This window comes from Schistocerca cancellata, chromosome 8 (assembly GCF_023864275.1).
Source record: "Schistocerca cancellata isolate TAMUIC-IGC-003103 chromosome 8, iqSchCanc2.1, whole genome shotgun sequence".
In the NCBI taxonomy this organism is placed as follows: Eukaryota; Metazoa; Arthropoda; class Insecta; order Orthoptera; family Acrididae; genus Schistocerca; species Schistocerca cancellata.
The window spans coordinates 331,674,529-331,687,200 of record NC_064633.1 but is presented as its reverse complement, the minus strand read 5'-3'; the positions used below and the strand labels follow the sequence as shown (position 1 = coordinate 331,687,200).

The 12,672-nt window shown below is 39.3% G+C and overlaps 1 protein-coding gene across 1 annotated transcript in view; it reads right to left on the bottom strand.

Moving 5' to 3' along the window:
* LOC126094836 (nucleolar protein 6) overlaps nt 1–12,672 on the bottom strand; it is a 140,467-nt gene that overhangs the window by 79,571 nt on the left and 48,224 nt on the right. The gene's annotated exons all lie outside the window — the stretch shown is intronic.

Here is a 12,672-nt window from a genome sequence, read left to right as displayed (position 1 = left end):
TGGGACTTTACATCTGAGGTCATCAGTCCCCGAGACTTAGAAATACTTAAACCTAACTAAACTAAGGACATCACACACATCCATGCCCGAGGCAGGAGTCGAACCTGCGTCTGTAGCAGCAGTGTGGTTCTGGAGTGAAGCGCCTAGAACTGCTTGGCCACAGCGGCTGGCTTGGAAATGAAGAAATCTAAAAAGTTAATATTATTTGCTATTCAGCATATACCACAGTGTAACAACTAGCAAACTGTAGTACACTGAAACCAACTTGATCTTTTGGAACAAAATGTTAAATCATTGGCAGATAAAACCACACATGAAGAATGCAACTGTGAGACCATCATAAAAATGATGAATTACAAAACAGGGAAGTGTTAATAAAAATAAATAGTACATAGAAAACTTTAAAAGTATCAGATCATAACTTAAACTCCACTTATACTTTCCTTAACTGTATTCTTCATTTTACAAAAGTCATGATTAAATCACACATCAATTATAATAGCTGTGCCATTGGTTCCCATGAAGCAGGAACAGCAATAATGAGTGTTGTCTATCCTGACGCAGATCTTCTTCAGATCTATCACTGGAGCAGAACTGTATTTGTACACACTAGAAGTTCTATTTGTAAATGGGCAGAGAAATGTATAAAAGACAGTAGTTGTTCAATCCAAAATTAAGCATTACCATGTAGATTGAAACCTTTCACTGCTCAAGTTGACTTGTCATGCTTACCATTCCCCAGATGCTGATGACATGTTTAAACACAGCCCTGGGTTTTCCTTAAGTGCTATCGATGTGTTTACACACCCCGTTCCATCAACTCTCTCAATACTGCAAATGAATTGCTTCTACATCTCAGTGAAAAAACAGTTTTGAGTATTTACTGTACAATATATGTGCCTCACTGCATGCTATCACTTGTGGGAAACCTCGTTTTGACAACTCAAAGTGTTTATGAAATATGAAAATTGTTATGAGCACAATTCCCAATGCGCAGGGATGGAATTGGGCATGCGGCATGAAGCCATCCGCCAGATGTAAGAACCAATAGCTCAAAAACAAAATGAGGTCTCATCCTGCTCTCAATTTTAAATAAAGTTTCGACATCTTATCTATGTTTCATACACAGAAACGTAGGAGCCAAAAGCCAACCATATGCAAAGTAAATGCAATGATTTTTACCTCTGTAAATTCTTTAAAATTTCGTGCAGTGCCTTATGTAATTTAATGGTGCACAATAACTGTGGCAAATGTTTTCTTAAAATCAGATGTGTATGTCATAGCAGCTGGAACACTTGTCTCTCAGCACAGGTTGCACTGTTAGGGTACATGTATGTTGCAGCTTCACTGTTGGCAATTCACTGCTCGCTGCTGGCACATTGCACCTCACTGCCCGCCAGGAGCCTTGTCGAATGTATGCTGCAGCCTCACTGCTCCCAGGGGTAATTACAATGCAGCTACTCACACAGCTAGCAGAGTGCTTGTCGAAGCAAATGCAGTACTGCTGGAGTAACCTTGGAGCAGCCAATCCTGGCTCAAGTTCCAGTAGATACAGCAATGGTTGCAGTGCAAAACACAAATCACCTTGATATCATGGTCTGGTGAAGATTGGATCAAGTGGTGAAGTGAGCAGCAATTGTGCAGGTTAAATGGGCTGGTAAGGCGCAGTGGATGTGAGACATCATCGCTGGGTCACACCACTGAGCATCAAGGTGGTGGAATAAATGCACCCTTATGCGAGCAATACAGCAACATCAAAGCTGCACTCAGTACAGAATACAGAGAACATGTATGTAGCAATCAAGAGTTAACTAAAGAACAAAACAATCCATCTTGTTATCCCACCAGTTCAGGATGATTTAATTGTTTACAGCATCAATTTCCTTTTCTTTACACAAAGGGGTATAAGTTCAAAAAAAAGTAAAAGCGAGACAAAGAATAGTAATATCTTTACGTTAGCAAAAGTATGTATGTCTATTAAGAATTCTTTAGACAGTATGACTCTGTACATTTGAGGGTTAATATGCATAAATATATAGAGCCTCTGAGCAGAAGGAAATAAGTAATTTGTCCCTCTCATCCCCCAGTTTTCTAATATAAGCAAAAAAGGTTTACATCCATATACTCTCTTCTGAATAAACTCAGATAGCACAGGTTCCTGGTATCACTGTTGTCTTTCCTGTTGCTTTTGCTATCATATTATTGACATTGCATTAGCAATATCATTATTATTATTATTATTATTATTATTATTATTAGTTCAAAGAGGTATTCCTAGCATTATTCAGGCTTGTTAATGCATTTGCAGTGAAAATTTGCTTCACAATGGTATTACTTGTCTAAATAAAATGCCTTATTCTCCAGTATTTCAAGTGCATTAAGAGTGACTACAAATAGTCAAAGGACTCATAAAATAGTTTGTATGTGCAGAAAGGGTGATGACAGCTCACAACAAGAGGAAACAACATTTTGCTGTTGCCAATGTTTGCATCAATATGTCATTGAGGCAAAATTCTGAATTCAGTCTACATCAATTTCGATGATCCTAATGTTCTCAGACACTTTTTTTTTTTTTTTTTTTTTTCCCTCTCTGATAGATTCAGGCCCAGAAAGACCTTGAAAATTTTTGTCAATTCTGACAATGAAGATCTGACATATGTGCAAGGATGAACTTCTAGTTCAACAGAAATTGATACTGAAACAGAAAATACTGGGAATACTAAGTGCAGAAATAACCAATCAGATGGTAAAAGGTTATCCCCACTACAACCCTCGCTCAACCTAAAAAAAATGGTTGGTCATGTGACAGGAAAAGCACAATAGAGAAAAATAAACAGAAAGCAATGGAAAACAAGAGTCACACAAGCAGTACTTGGAAATGAATGAACACAAACCCAAGTGTGAGCAACGTTTTGCAGGAAAAGAAAGGGGAAGGACTGAAGCATCCTGGTAGATTGAACTGTGTGTGCTAGACTAGGACTCAGACCCAGAGCCTATGCCTTTCATGGGCAACTGTTCAACCAACTGAGCTGCCCAGGCATGGCTCACAAACCTGCTCTCACAAGTTTACTTTAGACATGTCTCTTTCCTATGAGTATGGGTTGTGTGTCATGCCCAAATAATTCGAATGGTCAAGTAACTGCCTGTGAAAGACAAACATTCTGAGCTCAAATCCAATTCTGGCACACAATTTTAACCTACCAGAATGTCTCAAACTGGTGCAGGATCCATTGCCAAGTGAAAATTCATTTTGGAGAGGAGAAGAACTTTTTTTGAGGATTTTGGGTTACTTGAAATTATTCTAAACACACTCATGCCTCAAACTTTATCACAACTGCAAAAAATCAGACAGCAAAGAAAAAAAGTTGAAGATATAACAAGCAGAAAATGAGATTATTAAACCATCTATGAGTCAATGGGCAATTACTCACCATTTCTACAGCATGGACTCATGACATTAGTAAAATGTTTATAGCCACTGTTGTTACAAAAACATAAGCTTCATTCTCCAGTATTATTGATGGTGATGGTGGTGACAACACAGGGCACATTCGCTTAGAAACCAACTCACTGATTCAAAAGTCAAGTGAGTCAGGCAGCCACACATCTGATACCAACATATGGAAGCCACTATATAAGAACACCTTCATCAAAATGTACCTCAAGTTTCACTCCGAGTTATCAGTTATCACAAATACATGGAGAGTACACCCACATATATGGTAAGTCAGAAGAGCAGCCTTTAAGTTTAAGAGTGTACATGAAGCTGTTTCACAAGTTTAACATTTTTATCAAGAAACCACACTTGTTATGAGCTTTATGAGCAAATTTCCCATGTTTTAGAATAATTGAACTTGGAGCTTCAGAATGATTTAACTGTTTACCTAGAATTGGCTGATGTGGCATACAACACAACAACCTTGCATACAGGAAGTCCTTTAACTGTTAAAACTAAAGTAGCTATCACTTTTGACATGCTGTAGTGCCTGCCTACCACTTTGCTAGAAAGTAGTTTGGCAATTTGCGAGTACATTTCATAATTTAATATGGCTGTAAATTGTCAGCAGTGTCTGTTCCTTCAGACATGCTTGCAGGTCTCACAATTAAAGCTTTCAGCCATTGGCCTTCATCAACAACAACACACACACACACACACACACACACACGCGCGCGCACGCACGCACGCACGCAAATGCAACTCAGACACATGACTGCAGCCTCAGGCACCTGAAAGCACACTGCGAGCAGCAGGACCAGTGCATGATCGGAATGCTGACTGGGTGGGGGTAAGGAGGGGACTGGGGTGGGGAGTAGGAGGGATAGTATGGTGGGGGGTGGCGGACAGTGAAGTGCTGCAGGTTAGACGGAGGGCAGGGGAGATGTGGGGAGGGGGGTAGCAGAAAAGGAGAGAAATAAAAAGACTGGGTGTGGTGGTGGAATGACGGCTGTGTAGTGCTGGAATGGGATCAGGGAAGGGACTAATGGGTGAGGACAGTGACTAACAAAAGATGAGGCCAGGAGGGTTACGGGAACGTAGGATGTATTGCAGTGAAAGGTTCCGTCAGTGCAATTCAGAAAAGCTGGCATTGGTTGATAGGATCCATATGGCACAGGCTGTGAAGCAGTCATTGAAATGAAGGATATCATGTTTGGCAGTGTGTTCAGCAACAGGGTGGTCCATTTGTTCCTTGGCCACAGTTTGTGGGTGGCCATTCATGCAGACAGACAGCTTGTTGGTTGTCATGCCTACATTGAATGCAGCACAGTGGTTGCAGCTTAGCTTGTAGACCACATGACTGGTTTCACAGGTAGCCTGTGATGGGATACATAATGTTAGTGACCGGACTGGAGTAGGTGGTGGTGGGAGGATGTATGGGACAGGTGTTGCATCTAGGTCTATTACAGGGGTATGAGCCATGAGGTAAGGGATTGGAAGCAGGGGTTGTGTAAGGATGTACAAGTATACTGTGTAGGTTTGGTGGATGGCGGAATATCACTGTGGGATGGATGGAAAGAACAGTAGGCAAGACATTTCTCATTTCAAGCCAGGCCGAGAAGTAATCGAAACCTTGGCGGAGAATGTAATTCATTTGCTCCAGTCCTGGGTGGTACTGAGTTATGAGGGGAATGCTCCTCTGTGGCTGGATGGTGGGACTTTGGGAGGTGGTGGAAAGATAAGGAACGGGAGATTTATTTTCGTACAAGGTCGGGACAATAATTACGATCAGTGAAGGCCTCAGTGAGACCCTCGGTATATTTCGAGGGGGACTGCTCATCACTGTAGGTGCGACGACAGTGGGTAGCTAGGCTGTACGGAAGGGACTTCTTGGTATGGAACGGGTGGCAGCTGTTGAAGTGGAGGTATTGCTGGTGGTGTCCGGCTTTTGAATCCATTTCATCCTTTTTGCAAAATTCTGACACTTACTGGGTGTATTTCTGCAAAATTTTTTGGATGTAATTCTACATTATTTATGTAATTTTTCGCATTTTTCCACCACCATGGATCCTTTCTCCTTCCATCTGCATCAATACAGAAAAGTTTCCTTATCCCTAGCCAGATCCCAGTCCCACATTCTGTTCCTGCATTGTTGCTAGGCTCATGGTATCCCCCCCCCCCTAATTCCCTTACCATCAAATTACCCACCTCTGGCTGCCACCCCTCCTTTCAAAATGACCTCCACCTGTTCAGATTCTGCCAATCCTTAGCCCTCACCAACATAGACCTGCAAAACCATATCAACCAAGCCCAAACCTCTATGCAGTACCTTCTCCCCAACCACAAAATTCTCCTGCTACACAATCCCCAATTCCTTGAACCCATAACAAACATGGCTGTAAGTTGCCGCAACTACCATCAGAAACATACGAGTCACAACTGAAGGAACTCAACTATGTTCAAAATGTTTCCACTGGCATATTTTCTAGGAGGTGAATAATATGCTACGTAGTGTGAAGAACTTTTATAATACTACTACAGCGCAGAACAGAGAAAATTACAACTCTATACAAATTACTAAATCAATGTCATCCACCACATTTTCCTGTCTGCATGTCAACATTAATATCAGTAAGTGTTACAGGAATTTTGATATGGTTTTCACTAACAGACACACCAATTCCTGAAGAAGGTTTGTGAATGTAATTTTTAATTACAGCAATCATGAGTGTGTAATATATGTATTGTTATCTGTTCCATATTTAATAGGCATTAGGAGTGACATCTAATGGCAATGATGGAAACTAAGAGCTGGTCGGCTGTAGATGAGGTGGTGTCTCATGGGGAAAGCAGTTGAGGAATCAATTGCTGTGAGTGAGGAGTACAGCAAAGCTTGAACAGAATCTACACATATTATAAAGTATCTCATCACTTGTTTCTGTTTGTACATGAAAGCTAATCACAGTAACTACTATAGGTATTTTGATATTGTTTTCACTAATGGATGGACAGATTCAAAATGAAGATTTGTGTATATATTTTATTACTGCTATGCCAGACAAGTCTTTCACTATAAATACTTAGTGCTACCATATGAAGCCAGAACAGGTCACTAGTATACTCTTTTTTTTTTTTTTTTTTTTTTTTTTTTGCCTGATGAAAAATTGTGGATAATAGATTTACATTTCTGTGCCCAAAGAAGCATAAATTTGGTTTACAAGATACAAGAGTGAAACTTGTGACAGACAAATTCATGATGAAGAGTTTAAAGTTGCACTGAGGCAAAATAAACTTCTGGCATCACACTTATCCATAGACGACCAATGCGTGGAGCACAGAAACACCAAACAGGAACAGCAGTCACATTAGCTTTCAAGCACTTGCTCTTTTTCTAGCAAAAGTACACACTTTCACACATACACAACGACACAGACACCCAAATACACACTTCCTGTGGAGTGTGTGTGTGTGTGTGTGTGTGTGTGTGTGTACTTTTGCTAGAAAAAGAGCAAGTGCTTCAACAGCTATTGTAAGTACTGTTCCTGTTAACGTGTTTTTGTGCTCCACGCACTGGTCCACTACAGGTAAGTGGTTGCCTTCCCTCATTTTATGTATTGCTCCACCCAGGAATTTGTTGCAGCTAAACATTTATTTATATTAGCAAAAAAATTATACTTGGTCTCAAGAAAATGGATGGCATTCTCATTTTCCATTGATTTTGGCCAAAAAACTGAATAAGAAATCAAAGACATATTTGGGAAAGAAAAAAATTCCTTTCAGGCTTTCTTGGTGAATTTCACTGATGAATTATTCTCATGGCAATAACATCCTGAAACAATGTTTCACTGAGTTTCAATGAGATTCATCATCTTGAGATTTCAGCTGAAGATGATGAGTAGGAAATGTGTTGAATTGTTACTTCAAGATTACTCTGATATTCTGACATTCTGAGAATATTTCATTGCAAATAAAAATTCTTTTAAAAATTTTCCTTTTCTTCTCCTCAGTAATTTCCTCTACTGTAACCCTCTCTTTAGGGTCTGCAACATTTACTAAACACAAATAAACTTTGTTTAACAACAGATTAAACTTGTCTTCAAAAAGGAAATCAAAATAATTGCTCTTGGACAAAAATATATGCAATTTTTCCTGACTGATATGCAATAGTTCCTGACTGAATATACATGGTGTATACGTGGACGAGAAAAAAATTCCTGATTTCCTGATTAAAAATACACTTTTTCCTGGGTGAAGATACACCTTTCCCCAGGTGAGAATACACTAGATCTGGGGTGAAAGTACATTTTTCCTGTGTTAAGTGGAAATATACTTTCCCTTAGAGCTGTCAAATTTGTCAATCCTTTGAATGGTATGGGTTTTATAAACTGGCATAGAAGTTCCTGCCACTTTAGGAAACAAAACCCAGCATAGTTCATGTCACATGATCTCATCAGCCAACAATAGCAGATACTCAAAGAGTAGGACAGGTTATGTAGTCTGTCAAGCAAGTTAAGTAGTGCAAATGCACAAACAAGAAAAGTTAATGGTTTAAAGTAATATATATACAGTACAGCTACATGAAAAGTTAAGCTTTCACATAAAATGTTGGCCACCAAAATTTTTTTTTTTTTTTTTTTTTTTTTTTTTTTTTCCAAGGGCGTGGTTAGGCAAGATCCTAATAGCACAGTTTAAATCCCAGCAGCTGTATATTTGTGATAAGCATGATCATAAATTTTACTACTGTGCACTGAATATTTTGTGGGTTACCTGGCTAAATACATGTTCTGTCAAGCCCTCTGCCTTTTCTATAGAAAACCCAATTACACGTGAAATTGCTGAACTCACCTTGCCTTCCTTTCTTTCTTTCTTTTTTTTTAAGGATAATTATACTTTTTTGCCATCATTATTGCATAATTTGTAATCTATGAAAGAAATACAATAAATACAGGGTGTCCAGAAAAGGACTCCCTGATTTCAAAATTAAATATCTCGAAAACAAAGATCGATAGAGGAATGCAGTAAACGGTATGTTTATTGTGAAAGCTGTAAGAAGTTTATACAGCAGTTTGAAATAATAGTTACAAAAGTTGCTAACAGATGGCGCTGTACACTGTACAGCTCTTATCAGCATACATAAGTGAGATAATCGTATGAAAACAATCATTGCAAACAATCACATCACAATGTTTTCAAAATGTTCCCCATTGGCACTACAGAGGTGGCGCAAATGAAGAATGAAATTCGCCATCACATTTCGTAGTGTCTCAACCGAAATGGGTTCACACGCCACAGAGATCGTCGATTCAAGCTCGTCCAGCGTGGTGGGATGCTTCGGGTAGACCATGTCTTTCACTGTGCCCCACAAAAAAAAGTCACAGGGAGTCAAATGCGGCGAATATGGAGGTGCACCAGTAAATTTGGGATATTCCAAAGCAATGACTCGATTCCTGAAATATTCCTCAAGAAAGTGAAACACTTGTTTGGTCCAATGTGGTCGGGCTCCATCTTGCATAAACCATTCAGTATCTGGTTGATCCTCTAACGCTTGCTGTGTGGCAACAAATTGTTCCAAAATTGCAACGTAACGTGCACCAGTAACCGTTCCTCGAATGGAAAAAGGGCCAATAATGCCTCTGCTGCATACTGCAGCCCACACAGTAACTTTAGGAGAATACAGGGGTTTCGCTTCACACCAATATGGCTTTTCGGAACCCCAAAATCACCAGTTCTGCTTATTCATGTATCCATTCAGGTGGAAGTGTGCTTCATCTGTAAATCAGATGCAGCCAACATCTAATCCTTCACTATTAATCATTGTGAGCATCTGATTAGCAAAGGCAACCCTTTGTTGCACAGCTCGTACGGGTATGGCCTGGTGCGTTTGAATTTTGAATGGAAACATGTGTAGGCTCTTTCTCAGTATTTTCTGCGTGCTGGAACACTTCAAACAAGTCTCAAATGCAATTCTACGGATGGATGACATTGGATTTCGCTGAATAATTCCAGAAACTGTGGCGATATTTTCAGGCATAACTGCGGTTTGCTTGCGGCCAACATGCCCCACTAGATCATCAGTTACGCTGCCTGTTCGTTGAAATTTTGCGAAGAGCATACAAACGGTTTTCGCATCGGGTCCTTTTGGAACATTAAATCGTGCTTGAAAACTTCGCCTTGTTGCCATAGGACTCTCTTCTAACCTGTGGTACTCTAGCACCAGAAAAACGCGTTGTTCAATGGAGTACATGGTGTTAATCTCTTCCTTCGGTACGCTAACCTCCTTTCACATTTCAATAGTGGAACTGATCACTCTGGGCTTCGGATCACTATTTATACTAGGCATTACGTATGGCGATTACAGTGCCATCTGTTAGCAGCTTTTGTAACTATTATTTCAAACTGCTGTATAAACTTCTTACAGCTTTCACAATAAACATACCGTTTACTGCATTCCTCTATCGATCTTTGTTTTCGAGATATTTAATTTTGAAATCAGCGAGTTCTTTTCTGGACACCCTGTATTAAAAACCGATCTTGAAGTTTGATCTTTCTTAGTGTGTGTTACCCTTTGAGATATATCTAACACAAATATGGCATTAAAATTTCAAATAATGGTTTAAATGGCTTGTCTTCTGGGCCCGAAATTTTTCTAAGTGGCTGGTCCTCAAAGTGTTAAGTTTTGAATGAGAGTCAAACATTCTGTGATATAAGAAATTCATTACATATACTCACATGTAACATTACTAAATTTGAAAGTGACACTTTTAAATTCACCATTCGAAATATTTTTCCATGACCGGTTTGAAATATTCACGCTTGTGACGTCACACTCATTGAAAGCCGTTCACTGTTACAAAATACTGCATATTTTTTGTCCTAAAACCTTTCACGCATTTTGTGGTTGGCAGATGCTTGTGGGTGCAATGTGTTTTGTTGTCGTAAATGATGCATTTTCTTTGCAACTAACATTTTATTTTGGTGTTATTCTCTTGTTTCTGTTTTATTGCTGCAGTATTATTCTGTGATACTGGGCTAAAGTAAAATTCTTCACTATATTATCAGTTCTTAGCAGTCAAAATTACAACAATTTTACTGAAAACTTCCTGGAGTTCTAAAAATTCCTGAGTTTTACTTGCATTTTTCCCAGATGCAAGAATTCCCATGTTTTCCCCAGATTTCCCAGTTGTTCTGGGGTGCATACACCCTGATATAAGTCCAAGCACTATTACATAAATAAGAATTTCCACTTGAGTCTTGCAGTGTTGGAAACGACACACTCATCAGCTCAAATACTCAACAACACAACTCTAAATCAATCCAGGTAACCAGTAGTGGCAGTTGCTGTGCAGTTGTACAGTTGTAAAGGCAAAGGTATGACAGCAAATGTGAGTAAGGCAGCCACTAGCTGGCCTTATGCTTGCCCGCTATTAAAGTTCATGTGACCAGACTGCAACATCATCAGCTTTCTTGCAGCAGGCACTCTTGCTATACTAAATTCCGAGTTACCCATTTTCCAACAGAGAGTTGAATGAAAATATCAACATCATGTTTATTCCTAACACCACTACATTATGCACCCCATACACCAGGAGGCTTTTGACACATTTAAAGTCTAAAGTTTTCTCAAATTCCATTGCGGAACAAGGTGCTGATGACTTTACTACCAAATCGTTCTGGTGATTGTTTAAGATTAAGATGTTAACTGATGCAAATGGAGATGAATGATATAGTGAAGAAGAGTGGTCCTCTATCATTCCAAAATGTATGAATGATAATATGGAGTAAAACACTGTCTGATGCTGCACCAGTTCCAGGTAATGAATGGGAAAGTTCCAGCATTATTCCACTCAGAGATAGCAGGCATAGTGCAATAAATTAGTTTCACTGATGTTGATGAAGGAGGTGCAAATGTAGTTCTCAGCTCTCGTCCCACAGGATAAAGCAAGAAGAATCTGATGGTTGTTCTGGTGGATAATAAGGAAAAAAACATCATCTGATGTTTAGATACTGCAGTGACAATTATTGAAGGCAACAAAGAGAAACAATAAAGAGAAGAGAGCAGTTGAGTATGTTCAAATATGTTATGAAGGCCTGCATGATTAATTTTGATTGATCTCTTGAAAATAGCCTCAGAAACTGAATTAAGCATATAATCTACATCTGATGTAGATGATGCAGAAGCTACATTAGTTGTTAAACTGAACTTTTATTGCAAAATAATTTTATTGAATAGATACAAAATCAACTCACCACGCGGCAGCAGAACACACACACAAAAGAAAGTTATAATCAGGCAAGCTTTTGGAGCCAGTGGCTCCTGCTTCAGGCAGAAGGGTTGAAGGGGAATGAAGCGGGGTGAGAAAAAGGACTTGAGAGGTCTAGGAAAAGGGCTAGATTTCGGTAAAATCACCCAGGACCCCAAGTCAGGGGAGATTTACCTGATGGGATGATAATATGTCTAAGTTATTGCCCACTACACCTCGAATAGCCTTTTGTCGCCCTCCCAATGTCCGCAATATTCTTGTCAGACCCCATGCTCCTTCTGCACCCACCTCACTACCCTATGGCTCTAAGCCCTGAGACTGAAAGACTTGCCCTATGCACCATCCTTTCACCACCTATATCAACCCTGTAACTGGTCTTTCCTTCTGAATCATCAACAGACACATAATAGATAATGTGACCTGTTGATGACTCAACACTTCTGCCTTTTGGTAAGTGGTCTCCTTTATTCTTAAACTAAGAACTTAATTGTAAGGATACAAATATTTTATTTAACCAATAAGCTAAATAATTACAAGAAAATTGTGATTTTGTACCATCATAATGAAAAAAACATTTGTTTATAACAAAATACCATAACATACATCATTTTCCCTGTCCTGTGCTGTGAAACATCAATTGAACGCTTTATCCTTTCCTCTATGTGACAGTTATTGCTTCTCACACAGTTATTGCTTCTCTCTATTCAGTTGACATCTGACGTCAGAAAAGCAAACAATTTTGTTTGATAGGAAATATTAGACTTAATCTCATTATATCACACAATGGAAACTCCAGGTTGGAATATCAACAATAATAGGAAAAGGAAAGACTGCTAGCCACTGTAAAGATGACACATCGAGTTGCAGACAGGCATGATGATGATGATGATGATGATGTTTGGTTTGTGGGGCGCTCAACTGCGTGGTTATCAGCGCCCGTACAATTACCCAATCTTTGCTCAGTCCAATTTCGCC